The sequence below is a fragment of the Bacillus rossius genome, chromosome 13 (assembly GCF_032445375.1).
Source record: "Bacillus rossius redtenbacheri isolate Brsri chromosome 13, Brsri_v3, whole genome shotgun sequence".
Lineage (NCBI taxonomy): Eukaryota > Metazoa > Arthropoda > Insecta > Phasmatodea > Bacillidae > Bacillus > Bacillus rossius.
In genome coordinates, this window is record NC_086340.1 from 31,045,223 (window position 1) to 31,062,707 (window position 17,485).

Consider the following 17,485-nt stretch of genomic DNA (forward strand, 5'->3'; position numbering starts at 1 on the left):
CATGACCGAGCTACCCAGCCTGCAGCCTGCAGTGACAGCCAGCCAAGACTTATCACCACCCCCAGCTATCTCATCACTTGTCACACCACCTCATCCTACCCCATCGTGCAGCACCCCACATCTTGACCAGGCCACATTACTGCATCATCCAGCCAAACATTGGGCCGAGTCCATGCCCATGTTCTCTGGCAAGTCATTGGAGAACCCAGTCAGATTCCTCAATAAATTTGAGGAATACGCAAAGACTTTCTCATTAAGTGACAATGAAAAATTGAAGTGCCTGAATGTAGCACTCAAAAGCACTGCTTTTTTCTGGTGGGAGCTCCAGAGCCTACATATCACCTCCTACGAACAGTTCAGAGAAAAGTTCAGAGCACAGTTCTGGAACTTAAAAGTGCAAGGCAATTTGAGGGCCCAATTGCACACGGACCGGTTTGACTGTCGCAAGGGGAGTAGCCTGGAAGCTCACATTTCAGCTATGTATGAGCGTACCCGGTACTTAGATATAACTATGTCAGATGATGAGTTCATAGCAACCATGTTGACACAGCTCCCACTCGCCTACCAGATCCAGATGTCAGGACACACATACAAAGATGTCACCGAATTCCGAGATCATGTTCTGGCAGTAGACAAGCTGCAGAAGCTGCAGCGAGGGCAAGGAGCTAAGGATGAGGCTGAACGAATACCTCAGCAGCCTCCCAGTAAAAATGTGCCAGTGCACAATTACTGGCAAAATCGGCCCAGGGATGACCGCCAGGCAAATGTGCACACCCTGACATGGGAGAGGTCAGGTAAAAATGACGAGTACACCAGCCAAGGGCAGCAAGGGAAAAAGCACAAGGGCAAGTACAACCGCAAAAGCAACCGTAACAAGCCCTACCACAAGACCACCTGGTGGTCAAGCAAGCAGACCTGCAGCGACGGTGAGGAGGACCCCAACAGCCAGTTCCAGGGGAAGACATCAACTGAACGGCCACCCAGGAAGTTCACCTACCCGCAGCGCTACGCCGAGTCAGATGGTGAGGCTGACTACCATCACCAGGGCCAGAAGCGGTTTTATTCTGACTACGCTAGTGGGAAACCTGACTTCCGCCCGCCACACCGCAAGACCCCTGCCAGTCCAGAGAGAAGCTGCAGACCACAGTATCACACCGGCTCATCTGGCGGCATCCAAAATCATTTTCCATACCCACCACCCTCATTCTCATCGCAAGACAATTCCCAGCCTCAACAGGGCTACTTCCAGCGCAATGCGCCAGTGAATCCTGTTGCTGCAGGGTTTCAGGCAGCAGTAAACAGGGCTTCTAATGGTCCAAGTAATTGGACAGGGCCTAACCCAGCAGGTTCAGCTGCCCAGCAGTGCAGCCAGAACAACCAGGATAGAGCGTTAAACTAGAACGGGTCAGGTTTGCATCGCCCCGAACTCATACCCGTTATCCAGAGCCTACATGTCACCCCTTATGAAGCTCTGTATCTGGATAGATCGGTGGCGATCGACCCGCTCTATATGCCCAAATTTGACATGGAAACTGATCAGGCAGAACTACCCACAGGTAGTGAGGTAGAACAGTTGATCAACGACCGCCTACAGTCTGAGGCGCAAGCAAGGCAAAGAAGGAAGAGTGCTTCTAAAATCAAGCAGTTCAGTATAGGAGACCTAGTGTTATGCAGGAGTGCAAGCGGGAGCAAGAAGTGGGACCATGTTACCAAGAAGTTGTTCTTGCTGTTCAAGGGACCCTATGTGGTCATAAACAGAATTCACAACAACTGCTATGAGTTGGCAGACCCTGCCACCAACATCATCCAACTAAGGGCCTACCACAAGCCTATTGTCCCACAGTAACATGTGTTGTTTGTGTGTTAGCTAGTATAATTGTTTTTTTTCCATGTGAAGTATAGAAACAACATTGGTGTACATGTTGTCTACACTGTGTAGTCCTATGTGATCAAGGACCTGTACATCGAACACTGTTAAGTGTGTGAAGCTCAATGTTTCGTGTCCAAGTCAGGACCTGTGCTAGCCAAGGTTGTACGGTATGCTGTATTTGTTAGTGTAAGGAAATGCACTAGTCTGGTAGCCTGATGAGCTTAAAACCAGTGTGTTGTCTCGTGACGGTCTAAGACTAAGGCTCTGCCGCACTGGGATTTGTTGTCCAGCACTAACCTAGGGTTATTATGGTACCGTAATGTATGGCTATGGCATGACCTAAATGGGTATGAAGCTTCGGTGACACATGTGAGCAGGACTAGATGTCTACTAACAGTGTAATCATGTTGTTTACTCTGAAGAAAAAAAAAACCTACTGATCCACTATAGTGTGAGCTAACCAACCTAACAAGAGTGACTACTATGTGTTAATTTTTTTCGCCGACCAGCTGTGTGACTCCTAAGCAGTACATGCACATTGCGTACTACAAGCACAAGAACACTTGCAACTACTAAGCCATGCACACTCTAACTGCTAGTTACCTGCAGATATGATACTCCTTCTTGTAGCACTCTGAGCCTTAGCTTGTTGTTGTATCACCCACAAAGCTATCTTATTTGCAAAAAAAAAAAAAAAAAAAAAAAAAAAAATTAAAAATTAAATAATATTTTGCAATTTAAAAAAGGAAAATTTATGGAAGCTTGATATGAAGAAATTTGTGGAATTTATTTTGCTCGATCAGAATAAAAAAAAAACTGCATTGGAACTAATTTATTTTGGAATTTGATTTTATAAATTATGGGCACAAATTAATTTTATGAACGCCGAATATTATTTTTGATGTGTAACACATAATTCGAAGCACTGTAATCTTGAGGATCACACTGTCACGAGAGTGACGTCACTGTTGTTCAGCAGCACATGATGATGTGATTGTCTTCTGAGTTGTTATCCACAGTAGCAAGGAACACTGGTGTTGCGAGAGAAAGTCTGCTCTTATGCTGCCCAGTTGTTGTATGAAGTCACTGTAACAGAAGTGTGACAAATGTATAAAAGTGCAAGAAATTTTTATATGTCAGTGTAAATAGGTGTAACACCTGACTGGAAGATCATGAACATTCTTGAAATGATATGAGACTCTGCATCAGCCAGTAGCTGATAGCCTACCTAACAAGACAACAGCATTCTGCAAGTAATCTACTGTGCAGCTGTGTCCAGAGTAACAGAGTGAGAGACTGTGAACAATCAGCTGAAAGCCTCACCATATTCAAGAGAGAATACTGTACCTTTCAAAGACTGTATATAAATTATTATTCATCTGGCAAGAAATAATAATACTAGTCTTGAATACAAATAATAAATGTCAAGGTATCATAAGAAATGATAATATTTGATTATGTATAAGCTTAAGTATGTATATAATTTTTCAACTGGTTATTTTTGTGTGTAAATATTTTTCTTGTGTTATGTTACTATTTAATAATCTCTTAGAATTGTTTTCCATGTAATAAATAATTTTGATTTGTGATGTATGAACACCTAACATCACATGAAAGTGATATATCCATATGTAAACAAAACCAAAATCACTGAGATCAAATTGTAAAAACAAAAAAAAAAAAAAACTCTTAAAATATGTTATAAAATTTGTAATAATACTGCTAATTGCATTAGTAGTCAACAAGTTTACTCAGCTAATAGTAAACAATATGCTGTTTAAACCTATTAAGTATTGTAAATATTTTATGTTTGTTATGATTCAAATCACAAGACTGTTATATGTCAGTAAAATAAGCTGAATAGCAATTGTATACTATATTATCATGATGTCTAAGGATAATAATTAGAATGAAAACAATTTTAATAACTTTTCTGAAAGAAAAAAAAAATGCCAACCAACCCTGATAAGTATTTATATTGTAATTGCAAGTTTTATGGTAACAAATTATAGTATTATAGTACAGTACCAAGGCTAGAGTACTATAGGTAAACAAAGCCAGCAAGACAGTTAAACCACTGTACAACTGAAAGACTAGTTAACCAAGAATAAAACTAGCAGTACCATTGTGTAAATAGTGTATTCCTATCATATTTAATAATTATAGCAAAATATGAGTGTTTAAGAAGTAATAAGATGTTATGTGATTGTAGCATACTATACTGTATTCTCATAAGTCAATGATAATTAATTATAGGAATTCTTAATAATTTCATATTTTTCATAATAATGATAATTTTTTTTTTTTGTATGTGATCACATCCCTATTGTTGTCTTACACCAATGCGACAGTGAGGGCGAATCCAGAAAGCAACCAGTAAGCACAGAACATTGTTATGATTATATATGGAGTAAGTTATGGGACCGCGAGATACTAGAGACACGCCTGTCATGTGCTTAGTGCGGAAGTGAAAACGAGTGTAGGACACGGCCATGTACTTAGCGGTGCGACGACGGAGCTGGACCCGCTCCAACGGGACGTCCGGTCGACGCCACGTCCGCTGACGCAGCTGCGTCAGCATGGGACCTCCGTCCACCCCCTGCTGTACACCACTGGTCCCCGTCTGGGACGGCTCTAGGGCTGCCCTGCGGACCGCGGGTGCTGTCAAGACCCGCCGCCGTCAGCCGCTCATCCCCACGAGCGCGGGTGACCCCGGCACGGCACGTCCTGCTGCCCTCTCGGTAGCAGGCACCCTCCGCGATGGCGTGGAGAGGACGTTGCTGTCTGCCCCGGCGTGGATCGGCACACCACAACGCCGTGGTCACACCTGCAGAACGACTGAGGGTTGTTAATGGTACACCTAACACTGAATCGCCGTCCACTGCACTCAATTGTAAGTAAACTCACCAGTGTCCTGAGCCTGCCTGATGCTAGATACCCTCCCAACACCTTACCACCAGCACGACGACGAGACGACGGAGTTTTCGCGCCATTTCTGGAGCGCGGAGCAGCGAGGTGTTGCTTCGAGGACGGCCGGCGGGAGACAACGAGTCACTCCGAGCGCCAGCATTGGGTTGGTCGCCGGTCGCGCGCCAGTTACCCCCACCCCTCCGCCAATTCTCAACCGTCGCGCGGGAACCTGAAGCGCATGCTACGTAAGACAGAGACAGATGGGCTATCACTAAACCGGCGGCCACGTAGTTCGTGTCCACTGCGTTTTATTGTTACCCCATGGGACAGCTTCTGTACTACCACATAGTGTCCGTACAGACATTTAATTCTTATTTAAATGTATTTTCAGTATTATTTATATACTTTCCTATTGTTTGAATTAACCTTCTCTCGTGTCAATGCATTTTTACGAGCACGCTATTGTTGTATTACCTTAACTTGAAAAACACTATAGGTCTAACCTGAAAACAAGAACTTATAATAAGTATTTTGAACCTTATTATTATGAACTTATTTTTCCTATGTATTGTTGGAAGTCCTACTAATTTTCCATGTATGTTTCATCCTGTTCACATTTTTTATTTGGAATCTTATTGTTTTTCGAGATATTACTTACCTGTGATTTAACACTATTGTTGTGACCGAAGGCCATGAGATGCTGCTCTGGATCTCCCAGACAGGGTCTTCACGGGATTCGGCAGCACCGGAACAGGAAGTAGATTAAAAATTAAGTTGAAAAGGTTTTTTTTGGCGTTACCACGTATAGGCTGAGGCCTAACGCCTTGGTGTTTTAAAAGCTATAAAATATGGTTATCGTGTATTGTTGCTTATATGGTGTAATGTAAAATTGTGCATCTCGACCCAGACATCGACAGTGAGTAAAGTTGTTCTGGTACTAAGCAAATTATTTTAGGTGCAAATTTACTTGAGTTTCACTAGTAAAGGTACGCCATAAGCAAATAGCGTCGCCATTGTACTAAGCAAGGGGCTTATAGCAAAAGTGATTTTACGCCCGCGTTAATTGTTGAACTGTACCGTCACGTAAACTTTGTAACCTTAAACATTATTTGGAACGAAGATCAAATATTTTTGGCTGTTTTTAAAGAGAAGTACGTTTTCCGAACACTCAGTGGTCCTTCAGATCGATTAAAAATTGCTTCTACTGAGTAATGCCGTGTGCTTTAAGTAACTATTATTTTCTGTTTTCGTTAAAACTATCTCTTTTAGGTTAAACTGGATTAAAGTATCTACAAACATTTGTAATTTATCTGTGCCTCCGTATCTCCCAATGAGTTTAGCTACAATTAGACTCCAGAAGGGATTGATCACATGTAAATTTTAAATATTCAAAATAATTATAATAAATATTTTTTTTTGCTCAGAAATAAAGTCTGTAAAATATAATAAATTTTCTACTAATCCTCAATTACGTCATACACCAAAGAGAATTGTAAACTTAATGTAAGATTTTCATGTTTATTAATCTTAATACTGTTTAAATAAGATTTTGAAGGTTTTCAGTAATAATTATTTGGTTCTGTGTGTCAGTGTTTTGTTGTTAGTGAAAGTGTTTGCTGTGTTTTGCCTCCTGTTTATAGTCATTTTATATATCTACCATTTCCACCTTCAAAACTATATTTTCATCCAGACGGCTCTTAATTTTAACTAATAAATTTTCCACCATTAAATATTTTTGTTTCTCTCATCATAATTCTCTTGTTGTTATTTCCTTTTCTAACTGCATTCCTACCAGTATACTATAGTCTAGGGTTCCATAGCATACTGACCATATCATTTACAGTTTATCAGCAACAGGAGTCATTTGTTGTTGGCTCATTTATTTTAATGTATTTAGTGTTCAAGGGTTTTAGTACAAATTAGTTTTAAATATGTCAACGAGTCATCAACACCACAGATTAAACATTTTCTTCACCTCTGTGGTATCACCCACCATACTCAAGTATTAATTCTGTAAGCTGAAGTATAAGGTTAAGTTCCGAGCTCAGAAAATAAAATAAAAATATACATAGAAGGAGTGGGGACTGCCCAACATAGCCAAAAGCAGCGACAAGGAATATCATGCATATGCAAATTGAGCACAACCAAAATCAATGACGAGATAGTACAAGCAGTCATAAAACGCACAGTCAAAGAGCAGTGACGAGGAATAACACCCACGTACAAATAAATTGACCAAAAAGCAGACGACGAAGTAGAACAATCACATACATCTGATCACGGCCAACCAAAGAGCGACGAAGAGTGATACACGCACTTCAAAAATGAGCGAGGCAAAAGAACGATGCCGTGATAGCAAAAACTGGTTAAATCTCAGCACGGCTAAAAGCAATGACGACGTAGAACAAGCACATACAAACGCCGCACGGCCAAAGAGCAATGATAAGGTGGAATAAGCCCATACAAACTAAATACGGCCAAAGAGCGTAGACGAGTAAGAACAAGTTCTAAAATCTGAGTATAGCTAAAGAACGATGACTAGTTAGATCAATCTCATTCAAACTGAAAATGGCCAGGGTCAATATTATGAGGTAGAAAAAGTACATACAAATTGAGCACAGCCATAGAGCAGTGACGACTTAGAATAAGCACATACACTCGGAGTACGGCCAAAGAGCAATTATTAGGTAGAGCACGTACATTCAAACTGACTATATAGAGGTAGAACAAGCACATACATACTGATCACTGCCAAAGAGCGTTTGCGGGGTATGACAATTACCTACAAACTGAACAATGTCAAAGAGCAATAACGGGGTTGAAACAACTGTTCTCGGATTGACTTTGAGTTGTGAGACAACTGGCAAAACTATTTAAGAGGAAAAAATCTATAGTTTCATGTTATCGCAAGCATCGCAGGAGCAGTATATTTATGCACGGTACTCATAAGCAGCAAATATTAAAATTAAAATCTGCCAATTGTAATGCTTGCTTGAAAGCGAAAAAATAAATAATGATGCTCCTCTATTGAATATATTGAAATAATTAAATAGTTGGCTCTAGTATAAACTTTCAATGTACAGTCTCACAACCTCATCAAACATACAATTAAATAAAAAAAAATAAAACCTTGGGGAGAGAGTGACATATAGTTTTGGTGAATACTCACCTTTGATTATATACACTATAACTTAAAAAGGTGAATTATGCTGGGATGATGTGGGCGAAGGTTTGGTTTTCAAGGCATGAACAGTCGGAATTTTCGATGATAATGGTGGTGAGGTATTGAAGGAATTCTTGATGTGAATGGCGGTGAGGTCTTGAATACGTTAACTGTAAATGTGAGCTTGAGGAGTAGGGCTCGTAACTACACAAGTAGATGGATATAGCCGATTCTGGGACAGGCGCAGGATCCAGGATCCAGCGGCCATCTTGGATATCGTCATCGGCGGCCATCTTGGACTCAAAAATTCCCTAAAATTCCTTAAAAATGACTCAAAATGACTCAAAAATTCCCGTTTTGAGGAGAAATTTCCCGTTTTCGAGGGAAAAATTCCAGTTTCGTGGGAAAATTAGGATTTCGAAAAACCTCAAAAGTCGTTTTGCCTTAGAAAAAACCCAAAATCCTAAAAGCGGCTTAATAATCCTTAGAGCTAGCCACTCAATTAATAAAATTTTAATAAAAATATGAGTCCTCGGTTCGAACCCGACGAGTGCAAAAATAATAATGGCGTCCGATCCTTCCCTCTTGGTGGCTGCTGGCAGACTGACTCCCACCACTTTGTTCATAGTATATTTATCGTCAGGTAGTATGATGTCATGTCCGCCATCTTGAAAATCAAAATTTGTATGTTAGAAACACGGGAAAAAATTAAAAATCATTAAAAAAAATAACTTATCGAATTAAATAATAAAAATTAAATAAATTATTACTTAAAACCACTGTTGAACATATCGTTATGGTCGCCATCTTGGATTATATTTAATTGTTGCATGTTTCGTTATGCCCGCCATCTCGGTTGAGAACGATGTTATCGTTACACTTTACATTATGACTGCCATATTGGATCCTATTAATGTTGCATGTTTCGTTATGGCAGCCATCTTGGAATCGTGTAATTATTTAGCTAGAAATTCGGGAAAAAATCCATAATTCATTAAATAAATCACTCATTAATTTACATATTGATTCGATCAGTTCCTGTCCTTGGTTCGATACTCGATCGATGCAATAATGTTTAATTTTATGTAAAAAATTAATAATTTCAATAAACCATGTTCAAAATTCTTAAAGAGGCTTAAAATCCTCTACTACCATCATCTTATAAGCCTTCATGGAAATTCGTAATTTCAATGCTAGAAATTCAGGAAAAAGTTAAAAACTCATTAAATAAATTTTGCAACCAATAAAATGATTAATTAGATCGACTTAGGTCCTTGGTACGATTCTGGATGCTGAAGAAAAAATAAATATAACAACAATTTAACATAATAGTGACAGGTTCGTAAATAAAACATCGCAAATTCTTTCACAAAATAAATTTTATTACAAAATCTATATTTTACTACAGAATCACTTGCGAAAGCCCTGCATAGGCGTGAAATGACTAATTCTTAGCTCCAATCGGTTTATACTAGACAGAGACCAACCAGAACCTTTACAGACATAGTCCACCTCTTCTTGACAGAGTTTCTGGATACCGTTTTTAACAGTTTGCTTCACATCGTCACAACTGTAAATTACTGCAGCCGATGTCTTGAATGCACACTTCCTCACTTCGTCTTCGAATGGATACGGCTTTCCATATATACAGTCCAACCACAAGTTATATTTTGATGGACCGTTTGTTGCTACATCATCAGTAAGCTGATTGATTATGTCCTCTCTAATATCATCAAGAAAATTACAAATGTCTTTTGACTTACCTAACGTATTTAGATAATAGTAATCTTTCAATTTTCCACGAAATGCAGACTGCGCCAAGTAGAACCCATTATCATTCACTTGTAATGCACCGAACACAGTATTAGGTTTATTTTCATGTCCAGACGTTATAGCAATCGGTTGCTGCACATTGTTTTTCTTGCTTGTACGCTTACGAGTCTCCAATCTAAAGCGAGGAGTCGAAATTTCTACAGGTAGTTCTTCAGTAGACACACGGACTTTACCGTTGCATTTTTTCACATGCCGTCGCAAACTATCAATACGTGTAAACCATTAATGACTCTCATCACAGCGGAACTTCATGCGAGATGGATTCTTCTTGCATTTACTCCTCTCATGTCTTCGTGCTACATGAGAAAAAGTGAACGACATATCGCAGTAGCTGCAAGGATACCTTGCTGATGAAGACGAGCCTTTCAGACCCGATCCAGATACTGACGTTGCCGCAGTTGCGACATCTCCAGGCATACTCTTATGAACATCAATGCATCGTTGTTGAATAGAAACCTTTACTTTCTGCCGAACAGCAGGACCTTTGCATGTCTTCATGTGCGTTATCATATTATCTTTTCTGGCAAACTGCTTATGGCATTTCTCACAAACAATCATTTTACGATAAAGGTTCTTGACACATTCTCTCTTTTCGTGTCGTCGAGCATTGCTGTTGTTTGTGAAAATCTTGTCACAGTAACAACACCGATGTCCGTTACTGAATCACCAGCCATTGAAGTCTCCATTGAGGCTGAAACGAAGTTCGTCGTGTTTTCCTGTGTAGCCAGCACCACCGGCATTAAATTCTCTTCTGCTTGTGGTACCACGACTGTTGAAGTCTCCTTCAGTGTTGTCAGAGGCGTTGCCGTCGAGATCTGCTCCTTCCTCGTCGCCGTTGACGTTAGGGTTCCTGTAGACGATGGTACATCCTCCATCAATTCGACGTTAAAGTTGGTAAAGATGCCATCGAGTTCACAAGAACAGGTAATTACGCGACTTATGCACCAGAAGAAACAAACTAGGTGATCCTTACACCGATAACGTCAGTAACAAACTGAGCATCCTGCTGTCTAGGACTCGCTTATATACATGCACAGGATGGAATAATACGCTAGTCAAATCAAGAACCATCAACAATAATACTAGAGTCAAAACTACATTAAAAATAGAAGCCCACTAAACGAAAAAGGCAGCACATTTGGAAGCAAATTCGACATATGAAATGGACACGCAATGCACGCACTTGCAGATTTCATCACAAAGTTAACATTTAAATTTCATTCAAGCGAAGTAGCAAGCCAATGTCACATCATCATATTAACATCCTATTGGTCATACTACCCTCAAAATTTCACAGTATTATAAATCACACCAGTTATAGACGGACTTATGGTTTCTAACACACAACATTTCAGTCATTTTTCTTTAATAAATTCATATTTTAAAAAATGCAAAATATACATGGTAAACGAAGAACCAGGTACGTAAATATTTTATATACTTTATGTACACTGTAGACGTCAAGAGCTTGAAAGTACATATGTAAGAAAGATATTTAATAAAACATCAGATCAAAAAAAGTAGGTTTTATTATATAAACCTCGAATTTCTTAGTTCATGTTTCTTTGAGGACGTATAAATTTTCAGCATTGCGCGAACCAAGTAGAAGTTTTAGTCTATTCTTCAATCATTTGGATTGTCTCTCGATGAACAATTGGTCTCATGTGCTACGGCTTCAATCTTCTTTACATATTTGTTATTATTAGTCTTAAAATCCACGCATCCGTGTCACTATCACAGACGCAAAGTTATCATCATCATCGTAGCTGTCATCAATATTATCATGAGCTGCATCAATATCACCCATTTTATGATATCGTTTCCGCATTTCAGTTGTCAGAGATTTACCACAATCTATGATCTTGTGAGCTTCACATTATTCTCTATTGTTTTGTAGACATGGTTAGTTCCATTCTCGTTTTCTTTAAAAGCCTGTGTGTCCAGTTTTATTATTTAATCCTTCAACCCATCATCCCAAACACAATTAAATCATCGTAGTATACAGAAAAAAAAAATCAACAAAGTTCCTTTCATTTAATCTTAGGAACCGCATCATCCTTTCCACCTATAGTATAGTTTCTTGAGCCCAAGAGTCTTTCATTATATACCATGCAGTGTTCTACAAGAGATGTGGTATACTTCTAGTTCTACATACAAATCCATCCTATCATTGATTTGTTGACACATTAGAAAAAAAAACCTTAAAGTTAATTTTTATGTGTTTTATTAAATTATCACTTCGGCTAAAAATAATTACCACACATAGTGTGTTATTACATTTCCTTCTTCATCTGCAATGCTAAGTTCCTTGATAATAAATCCATACTGACTAGAGAAGCCTTGGAGGTTTACACATTTCGTCATGGTGGTCGAGACGAGACTAAGCCGGTAATGTACTGTCAGGTCTTAGATAATAGACGACACAATCTACCTTGTTGCAGGATGTCTCGATGATGTCCGGAGCCTCCTCGTCACAATCATTGGTGCAGTGATGACCGAAGTTGCAGACCTCTAGTTAGAAGTAACCATCCTCGGTGACGTAGTGCACACGGCGGAATCCGGGCGTTACTTCCGCGTACTTTGCAGTTGGAACGAACAGCATTTGCTTGAATTTGTAGCAGCAGCTCTATACCCACACGACTATGTGTTGACTGCTGTGTCTAGGGTGTTGACCTCAATTTATTCCGCTAGGACCACCCTCCAGTCCAGTCACATGTACCGTTGCTTCCGTTGTTGTCCCCCGCCTTGCTGGCGACCTCCAACATTCCAACACGGTGATCAACCATCCAAGCCCTAAGCATGCTAGCATTGTGTCTTGAGATCGGACCTGGACATCCAAGTTACATAGAGTATAATATACTCTGAAATACACAATAAAGAGAAAATTGATATAAATAACATTATACTTTGCTTAATAGTTCCAGAAGTAATGAACGCACTGCTTGACCAGTGACAGGTGTAACTAAATATTAAATATATTTAACATTTTATTTTCCATTACCTTTCGTGGTATTTATTAATCATTCACTCTACGAAAAACAACTCAAGACAATAAACCTGACCAACGAATTAAATACAGTACCGCTATGCCTTACATGAAAGTATAATTTTTCGATAATCTGAATGACCTATAAATCGTTCATGTACAAAGCCACACATACAGGCCAATTGTCTATGGACCATGAGACCGAGTCATGACAATATCAGACGTATAGGCTAGTCATTTCAGGACCGCAGGACCTTCTTCGTCTTTAGATAATAACAGTCATTTAGACCATCATGAAATTTTAAAACATACTAAAGGACCAAGTGACCTTGAAAAATATTTTAGTAACACCAAGGTTTTGAACTAGTAAATATTCAGTCACTACATATTTTACTACGCGCAATCAACAAAAAGGAAGCACCATCAACGAAAAGGCAGCACATTTGGAAACACCATCAACAAAATGGAAGCACATTTTGGAAGCACCATCAACGTAAAGGCAGCACATTTTGGAAGCACAATTAATAAAGGCAGCACATTTGGAAGCACCATCAACAAAAAGGAAGCACATTTGGAAACACCATCAACAAAAAGGAAGCACATTTTGGAAGCACCATCAACGTAAAGGCAGCACATTTTGGAAGCACAATCAATAAAGGCAGCACATATGGAAGCACCATCAACAAAAAGGAAGCACATTTTGGAAGCACCATCAAACAGGCAGCACATTTGGAAACACAAGTTACGAGAACTAAGTCTTAGTTAGAAATCAAAATGCAAGAAATAAAAACATTAAATTTTTACTTTTAATATTTAATTTATTTCTTAACATTATACAAATAGAAGTAAAATAAGTCATTATTGTATGTAGCCAGCTTTCCTCAGTTCTTCATTTTGTTGATGGTGTTTCCAAATGTGCTGCCTTTTTTGATTGTGCTGCCTTTTCGTTGATGGTGCTTCCTTTTTGTTGTTTGCGCGTAGTAAAATATGTAGTGACTGAATATTTACTAGTTCAAAACCTCTTGGTGTTACTAAAATATTTTTCAAGGTCACTTGGTCCTTTAGTATGTATTAAAATTTCATGATGGTCTAAATGACTGTTATTATCTAAAGACGAAGAAGGTCCTGCGGTCCTGAAATGACTAGCCTATACGTCTGATATTGTCATGACTCGGTCTCATGGTCCATAGACAATTGGCCTGTATGTGTGGCTTTGTACATGAACGATTTATAGGTTATTCAGATTATCGAAAAATTATACTTTCATGTAAGGCATAGCGGTACTGTATTTAATTCGTTGCTCAGGTTTAATGTCTTGAGTTGTTTTTCGTAGAGTGAATGATTAATAAATACCACGAAAGGTGATGGAAAATAAAATGTTAAATATATTTAATATTTAGTTACACCTGTCACTGGTCAAGCAGTGCGTTCATTACTTCTGGAACTATTAAGCAAAGTATAATGTTATTTATATCAATTTTCTCTTTATTATGTATTTCAGAGTATATTATACTCTATGTAACTTGGATGTCCAGGTCCGATCTCAAGACACAATGCTAGCATGCTTAGGGCTTGGATGGTTGATCACCGTGTTGGAATGTTGGAGGTCGCCAGCAAGGCGGGGGACAACAACGGAAGCAACGGTACATGTGACTGGACTGGAGGGTGGTCCTAGCGGAATAAATTGAGGTCAACACCCTAGACACAGCAGTCAACACATAGTCGTGTGGGTATAGAGCTGCTGCTACAAATTCAAGCAAATGCTGTTCGTTCCAACTGCAAAGTACGCGGAAGTAACGCCCGGATTCCGCCGTGTGCACTACGTCACCGAGGATGGTTACTTCCAACTAGAGGTCTGCAACTTCGGTCATCACTGCACCAGTGATTGTGACGAGGAGGCTCCGGACATCATCGAGACATCCTGCAACAAGGTAGATTGTGTCGTCTATTATCTAAGACCTGACAGTACATTACCGGCTTAGTCTCGTCTCGACCACCATGACGAAATGTGTAAACCTCCAAGGCTTCTCTAGTCAGTATGGATTTATTATCAAGGAACTTAGCATTGCAGATGAAGAAGGAAATGTAATAACACACTATGTGTGGTAATTATTTTTAGCCGAAGTGATAATTTAATAAAACACATAAAAATTAACTTTAAGGTTTTTTTTCTAATGTGTCAACAAATCAATGATAGGATGGATTTGTATGTAGAACTAGAAGTATACCACATCTCTTGAAGAACACTGCATGGTATATAATGAAAGACTCTTGGGCTCAAGAAACTATACTATAGGTGGAAAGGATGATGCGGTTCCTAAGATTAAATGAAAGGAACTTTGTTGATTTTTTTTTCTGTATACTACGATGATTTAATTGTGTTTGGGATGATGGGTTGAAGGATTAAATAATAAAACTGGACACACAGGCTTTTAAAGAAAACGAGAATGGAACTAACCATGTCTACAAAACAATAGAGAATAATGTGAAGCTCACAAGATCATAGATTGTGGTAAATCTCTGACAACTGAAATGCGGAAACAATATCATAAAATGGGTGATATTGATGCAGCTCATGATAATATTGATGACAGCTACGATGATAATGATGATAACTTTGCGTCTGTGATAGTGACACGGATGCGTGGATTTTAAGACTAATAATAACAAATATGTAAAGAAGATAGAAGCCGTAGCACATGAGACCAATTGTTCATCGAGAGACAATCCAAATGATTAAAGAATAGACTAAAACTTCTACTTGGTTCGCGCAATGCTGAAAATTTATACGTCCTCAAAGAAACATGAACTAAGAAATTCGAGGTTTATATAATAAAACCTACTTTTTTTGATCTGATGTTTTATTAAATATCTTTCTTACATATGTACTTTCAAGCTCTTGACGTCTACAGTGTACATAAAGTATATAAAATATTTACGTACCTGGTTCTTCGTTTACCATGTATATTTTGCATTTTTTAAAATATGAATTTATTAAAGAAAAATGACTGAAATGTTGTGTGTTAGAAACCATAAGTCCGTCTATAACTGGTGTGATTTATAATACTGTGAAATTTTGAGGATAGTATGACCAATAGGATGTTAATATGATGATGTGACATTGGCTTGCTACTTCGCTTGAATGAAATTTAAATGTTAACTTTGTGATGAAATCTGCAAGTGCGTGATTTGCGTGTTTATTTCATATGTCGAATTTGCTTCCAAATGTGCTGCCTTTTTCGTTTAGTGGGCTTCTATTTTTAATGTAGTTTTGACTCTAGTATTATTGTTGATGGTTCTTGATTTGACTAGCGTATTATTCCATCCTGTGCATGTATATAAGCGAGTCCTAGACAGCAGGATGCTCAGTTTGTTACTGACGTTATCGGTGTAAGGATCGCCTAGTTTGTTTCTTCTCGTGCATAAGTCGCGTAATTACCTGTTCTTGTGAATTCGATGGCATCTTTACCGACTTTAACGTTGAACTTGATGGAGGATGTACCATCGTCTACAGGAACCCTAACGTCAACGGCGACGAGGAAGGAGCAGATCTCGACGGCAACGCCTCTGACAACACTGGAGGAGACTTCAACAGTCGTGGTACCAACAGCAGAAGAGAATTTAATGTCGGTGGTGCTGGCTACACAGGAAAACACGACGAACTTCGTTTCAGCCTCAATGGAGACTTCAATGGCTGGTGATTCAACAACTAACGGACATCGGTGTTGTTACTGTGACAAGATTTTCACAAACAACAGCAATGCTCGACGACACGAAAAGAGAGAATGTGTCAAGTACCTTTATCGTAAAATGATTGTTTGTGAGAAATGCCATAAGCAGTTTGCCAGAAAAGATAATATGATAACGCACATGAAGACATGCAAAGGTCCTGCTGTTCGGCAGAAAGTAAAGGTTTCTATTCAACAACGATGCATTGATGTTCATAAGAGTATGCCTGGAGATGTCGCAACTGCGGCAACGTCAGTATCTGGATCGGGTCTGAAAGGCTCGTCTTCATCAGCAAGGTATCCTTGCAGCTACTGCGATATGTCGTTCACTTTTTCTCATGTAGCACGAAGACATGAGAGGAGTAAATGCAAGAAGAATCCATCTTGCATGAAGTTCCGCTGTGATGAGTGTCATGAATGGTTTACACGTATTGATAGTTTGCGACGGCATGTGAAAAAATGCAACGGTAAAGTCCGTGTGTCTACTGAAGAACTACCTGTAGAAATTTCGACTCCTCGCTTTAGATTGGAGACTCGTAAGCATACAAGCAAGAAAAACAATGTGCAGCAACCGATTGCTATAACGTCTGGACATGAAAATAAACCTAATACTGTGTTCGGTGCATTACAAGTGAATGATAATGGGTTCTACTTGGCGCAGTCTGCATTTCGTGGAAAATTGAAAGATTACTATTATCTAAATACGTTAGGTGAGTCAAAAGACATTTGTAATTTTCTTGATGATATCAGAGAGGACATAATCAATCAGGTTACTGATGATGTAGCAACAAACGGTCCATCAAAATATAACTTGTGGTTGGACTGTATATATGGAAAGCCATATCCATTCGAAGACGAAGTGAGGAAGTGTGCATTCAAGACATCGGCTGCAGTAATTTACAGTTGTGACGATGTGAAGCAAACTGTTAAAAACGGTATCCAGAAACTCTGTCAAGAAGAGGTGGACTATGTCTGTAAAGGTTCTGGTTGGTCTC

General features: G+C 39.1%; 1 long non-coding RNA gene across 1 annotated transcript; it reads right to left on the minus strand.

The window, feature by feature from the left end:
• Nucleotides 1–2,687: 2,687 nt before the first annotated feature.
• Nucleotides 2,688–4,915, minus strand: LOC134538428 (uncharacterized). Its single transcript, XR_010076143.1, has 3 exons — nt 4,778–4,915; nt 4,369–4,697; nt 2,688–2,956 (listed from the first exon to the last, which is right to left on the minus strand). It is a non-coding gene; the product is annotated as an uncharacterized LOC134538428 (long non-coding RNA).
• Nucleotides 4,916–17,485: the final 12,570 nt, after the last annotated feature.